The sequence below is a fragment of the Adiantum capillus-veneris genome, chromosome 9 (assembly GCF_014529385.1).
Source record: "Adiantum capillus-veneris isolate H3 chromosome 9, ASM1452938v2, whole genome shotgun sequence".
In the NCBI taxonomy this organism is placed as follows: domain Eukaryota; kingdom Viridiplantae; phylum Streptophyta; class Polypodiopsida; order Polypodiales; family Pteridaceae; genus Adiantum; species Adiantum capillus-veneris.
The window spans coordinates 92,258,641-92,264,640 of NC_140939.1; positions in this window are offsets into that span (position 1 = coordinate 92,258,641).

Consider the following 6,000-nt stretch of genomic DNA (forward strand, 5'->3'; position numbering starts at 1 on the left):
AGTAATGAAAAAATCAGGAAAACTAGCTAGCATGTGCAAATATATCTCCTTCTCCATAGCTGGTGAGGCGGTCCGGGGCGGGCAACAAGAAGAGCAACCTCTAGACACCCTTCAAGGCTCCCGTGCTGCTCAATGGGGCTGGGGCACAACACAACACAAACCAAAACAACAAACCCACAGCCAAATCCCAACTACACAAGGGGCACCACCTAGTTTAAGAGCGAACTAGGACGCAAAAGAGGAGAATCGTTAGAGCAACCCACAAACAAGCAAGGAATTTACACTAACCCTAACACCAATGGAACACTCTCACACACTAAAACACGAGAGAGAGAGAGAGAGAGAGAGAGAGAGAGAGAGAGAGAGAGAAAGATAGTGCTCGGGCTGCTTTGAAACGTATCGGCAATGATCAAGCAAACACAACTATATATTTAAGAAAGAGAGAGAAAGGGGGAGGGGGTGCTTGTTGCATTAATACCTCCTTACAAATCTGTCATGACAAATCAAAGTAAAATTAGTATTTGTTCAACATAGCTTTCGTAAATTTCACCACAACACATCACAAGAAAAGCCACCCTAATCACTGTTTTAAAGCCAGGGGAGTCCTCTCCACCCTGTCGCCCTCTTACAGTATGTGGGATTTATGGCTAGATTGATGACAACACCAGAGACAAGCTATCAAGAACTTAACAAAAAACACCAAGACACTTACGCATCATTGTTGTCCATTACTTCACGTTGGAAGGGAGACAAAATATCCAAGCTTAGTCCAAATCCACCCTCCTTGATTCAGCAAATGTTGGGCTTACACTAGTAGGAGAAATGATAGATTTCCTACTCTCAATTGAATGATCACTCTCTCTCTTACAATGGCATAGAGTTCCCTTGCTAATCCCCTATTACAACACATGCACATGCATAAGACAATGAGCTTCCACTCAAGAGCTCCTTCTAGAGAGGTTGAGCTTGGCTGCTCAAGCTATAGCATAGTGCTCTTGCTTATGGCTCCCCCTTTTGTGCTAGCTACACCCTCCTTTTATAGCAATTTTGAAGGCTAGGGTTACTCCTCTAACCATGGTTGGGTTAGATTTTCAGCAATTTATCTAATTTCTTTTGCTTGGAATTATCAAGAAGTTAGTGGGGAAAGAGAGAGGAGAGAAATGGAGGTGATAGGACTTTTCATAGTGGGTTAGTGTTAGTAGAGTTAGTATTAATTTACAAATGGAATTGGATATTTACAATGGGAGTATCCATGTAGGATACAATTAAGGAAGAAAAACTCTTAAGAGGTAAGAAAAGGTGGATTTCTTACAAGGTTGATGCTCCAAGTGTCTTGAGTAGGGCCAATTTTGACGCCTGTTGACGGTCCACTAGCTTTGACGGTACATTTTTTCTCCACTCTCGACCTTCCTTGAGAGACAAGGTAATTGAAGCTGAGTAATCAACCACCATGATGCTGTCTTTTAAGAGAAGAGGCTGAATTTTGTGGTTTTTTTGATAGATATGGGTAAATTGGAGGAGGAAAAATGAGACTAGGTGGTCAATTTTGGATTGGAATTGTGTGTGGGAGGTATGAGTTCGCCATGGTTTCTCTTATTCTTCAAGGTTGAGGAGAAGGTGAGTAGGGTGCAGAGAGGAGTGGTGAGAGAGGTGGGGATGATGAGTGGAGAAGTGTGTGTGAAAGAGGAAAATGATAAAGTGGAAGAGAGAGTGTGGCTGCATAGCATGGGAAAACTGGGGTCCACTAATAAAATCATAGCTCACAGCTCGTAGCTCAAAAAAATATGAAAAAATTTGAGGCAAAAGTTCAGCCCACGAGCTACAACTTTTGTTTGTATCACCTTTTCAAACTCGGAGAGCAAGTGAACTTTAAAAATTCAGCAAAACCGACCGTTTTTTTCCACTGCACAAGGTCCTTGTGGGGTCCTTCTTTGGATGATTCTTTTGAATACCTCCAAGAGTGATCCCTCCATAGTGCATGTATGCATGCCACCTACCCTTGACCTTATTTGGTAGGTCTATAATTGAAGATATTGTTGAGATTATGATATAAGTGAATAGTACAACTAAGAAAATCAAATATTGAGGGGTCTAAAAAATATGTACATGTCAAATATAAATAATATAAGTGGAAAAAATATAAAGGGGTCAAAAGAAATCTCTCTCATTATGAGGCTACCATAAAAAGATAAATATTTTTGGTGTTCTAAAAAAAAACAAAATAGATGTAGGAAGGGAAAAATCACAATAGTGAAAAAATATACATATAAATAAAACTAGTTTTTTTGGATTTTTGTTGGGGTGGAGTTACACCAAATATAAGAGAAGCTTACATGAAAATATTTCTATATGGAATAAAGAATATGAAAAATGGTAAGAAAAATTGTGGTAATGGTGAGGCAATGTACAGAGTATAAATAACACACACCTAGGTAGAAATATTTAAATAAATACCAAAATAATTATGAAAAAATCTTTTATTTAGGCCCTATATACAAAGAAATATTTACATACGCATGGGCCATAATATACTTATATTTTTTATTTTATTTTTATTTTTTTGGCTCAACTAGCCCAATGACTAGCTAATTGAGGGTTTTTTAAGAAGATATGGGAAAAGTTCCGTGACTCACGCACGCCTACGTACAGTGAAATGGTAGGGATAGCCACAGTGTTTGGGTGATTTTGGTAGGGTGAGGTAACTCACTGTGACAATTACAAAGAGCCGAAAAACGGCTATCATTAGCCCTCCCCCTGGATGATGGTATATTCATGTACCATCATAGAGCATCTTTTCCAAAGAGAGTGCTTCAGAGTCCTTGACGAGATCTTTATTGTTTGGCCCCTCAGAATTTTGGCTAGAGTTACACTCATGCTTCATGTAACAATACTTACATGAGACAGTGGCCTTTTGACAGATCTTTGGTAGATCCTTTGGTAGAAGGTAACTCAAATAGTGCTTCAAGCGATACCCGTTTACTTTCCTGGAGTGCTCTTTACCATTCAAGTCCATAAGCTGATAGTAACTTGAATTGAAAGCCTTCTTGACTATGTATGGCCCTTGCCATCTTGTTTCAAATTTGGCATCAGAACGATTATCGAGTCGATTGTCATACCTTAGCACAAGATCTCCTTCATTGATGCCTTTGTCCTTCAGTTTCTTGTCAAGCTTCTCCTTTGTCTGTGTGGCTTTCCTCTTATAGCACTCGTATGCTGCTTCTCTTTTCCACTCTAGCTCAGCTAAGGTAAGCAGTCGATCCATCCATACCTCTTGATCATCTTGTGCTCCTTTGCCATGAAGTCGCATTGTTGGAATGTTGAGCTCGATAGGCTGCAAAGCCTCTTGACCATAGACCAAGTGAAATGGTGTGAACTCCGTGGCTTCCCTATATGTGGTTCGATATGCCCACAAGGCACCATCCAAGAAGTCATCCCACAACTTTGTCTTGTTTTTCACCATCTTTCTAATGATGCCTGCAATGACACCATTAGCTTTTTCTACCAAACCATTTGATTGGGGATAGTAGGGTGTACTGTGACGATGTAGAATGTGAAGTTCTTCACAGACTTCTGTGAGCAATCCCTTTCTAAACCCTGGACCATTATCAGAAACAATCTCCAAAGGTGTGCCAAATCTACAACAAATGTGAGTGTAGACGAATTTTCTCACTGTCTTCTCATTTACCTTTGCCACACTTTGTGCTTCCACCCACCTAGTCATATAGTCTACAGCCACTAGAATGTAGAGTTTACCATTTTTTTTCCTAGGCAGAGGACCCATAGCATCAATGCCCCACTTTTCAAACGGTCCATTTGCAAGCACGATTTGCCTTGGACCATAAACCAATCTTCTATTCCCATTTACCTGACAATTGTGACAACTTTTACACCAATGTTGGACATCCACATGCAGACTTGGCCAAACATACCCCGCAAGCAAAATCTTCTTCACAGTTAATTCTTGGGCAAAATGACCACCACATGCTTCTTCATGCAAACCTTTTAGAATGGCTGGAATTTCCTCAATAGTTGGTACTCTTCTGCATACTTGATCCCTCCCTCTTTGATAGAGGGAGCCTTCTAGGAAGAGATATGCGCTTGCCTTCTTCATGAGTCTCCTCTTCTGAGCCTTCGTGAAGTCTTGTGGAAACTCTTCCTCCAAAATGTAGCTAATAATGGGAGTCAATGACTCCAATCCCTGGTATCTCGGTTGCTTGACAGTTGCTGCCACCATGATGACCTGCACTTCTTTCTCAACACATGTAACTACTTGCTGTGCAAATAAATCGGCATCTTCATTCTGTTTCCTAGGAATATGATATAGTTGCACTTCTTCAAATTGATTAAACAATCTACGAATGGCATGAACTTTTGTCCGTAAGCTTTCATTCTTGCATGCCCAAATACCTAAAATCTGTTGAACAATGAGAAGTGCATCTCCCTTTATCATGAGGCGTTGTATCCCTTGGCCAATGCACATCTTCAAACCATGAATTAGTGTGTCGTATTCTGCTTCATTGTTGCTAGCTGAACTTGGTAGATTGAACTTCTCTTTCATGACCACCTCTCCACTTGGGTTGAGAAACACTAACCCTCCCCCTGCTTTTCCTGTGGCTCGATGAAAAGCTCCATCAAAGAACAAGGTAAAAGCATTAGGAATACTTTTTGGTGGTGGTAATGGTAGGGTCTTTACTTCAGGCACCTTAATCTCCTTTTCATGCACCCTATAAGTGAGAATCCCTGCCAATTGTGCACGCACACTATCTTCTACCTTGAAAGAGTATTGAAACTCTTGCAACTCCATAATCCACTTTGAGATCCTAGTACTAAGATTCATTTGAGATGACACCCAAGGGAACAAATTCTCTGCAGTGAGAATTACAAAAGGTTTTGGTAGCAGGTAGGATCTAAACTTTCTCACCGCAAACATGAGAGAAAGCATCATGAGTTCTGCTTTTGTGTAGTCTCTCTCCAAAGCATTCATGACCCTACTAGCAAAGTAGATGGGTCGCATCCTTGTACTGTGGGGATCTTGTTGTAGCAACACAGCACCAATTGTTTCCCTTCCAACACTAGAGCTAACAAAGAATGTGTACTCCCAACAAGGAGGCATGAGTGTTGGTAGCACTGACAAAATGATTTTAATGTTACAAAAATACTCTTCAAGCTCATCAGACCATGCAAATTCTACTTGTTGTGTCAAATTTTGCAAAGGATGAAGCAACTCCGAAGCTAAGTGAATAAAGCGTGACATATACTTCACTTTTTGAATGAATGATATGACCTCTTTGAGATTCGTGGGTGAGGGGAGCTCAATAAGAGCCTTTGCCTTTGAAGGATCCACCTCAATGCCTTTACAGGAAACCTTGTGACCAAGCAAGATCACTTCATCCTCAGCTATGTGACACTTGTCGGGGTTGAGTTGACCTCCCATGTCATAGAGCTTCTTTAAACCTTCTTCTACCCTTTGTAGATGCAATGATTTTGAGCTATAAATGCAAAAATCATCAATAAAAACCCTAATGGACTTTCCAAAGAATGCTTGAAACACCATGTTCATGAAGCGTTGGAAAGTTGCAGGAGCATTTGTCAGGCTAAATGGCATGACTCTAAAAGCATAACAATCCCAAGGAGTGATAAAGGTTGTTTTCAATTGATCCTCCAATGCGATACCTATTTGAAAGTAACCCGAGTAGCCATCACACACAGTGTACTTCTCATGACCAGCTACTTCATTTAGTATCTCATCCTGAAATGGGAGGGGAAAGTGATCTCTTTTTGTTGCCTCATTAAGTGGACGATAATCCACACACACCCTCCACTTGCCGTTTTTCTTAGGAGTGACAACAACGGGAGAGACCCACTCTGAATTCTCCACTGGATAAATAAAAGCTGCTGCTAGAAGCTTTCTTACCTCCTTGAGTAGAGCCTGCTCGTTAATGACTCCTAGCCTTCGTAGCTTTTGAGCCTTAGGTGTGGCCTCTGGCTTCAACTCAATCT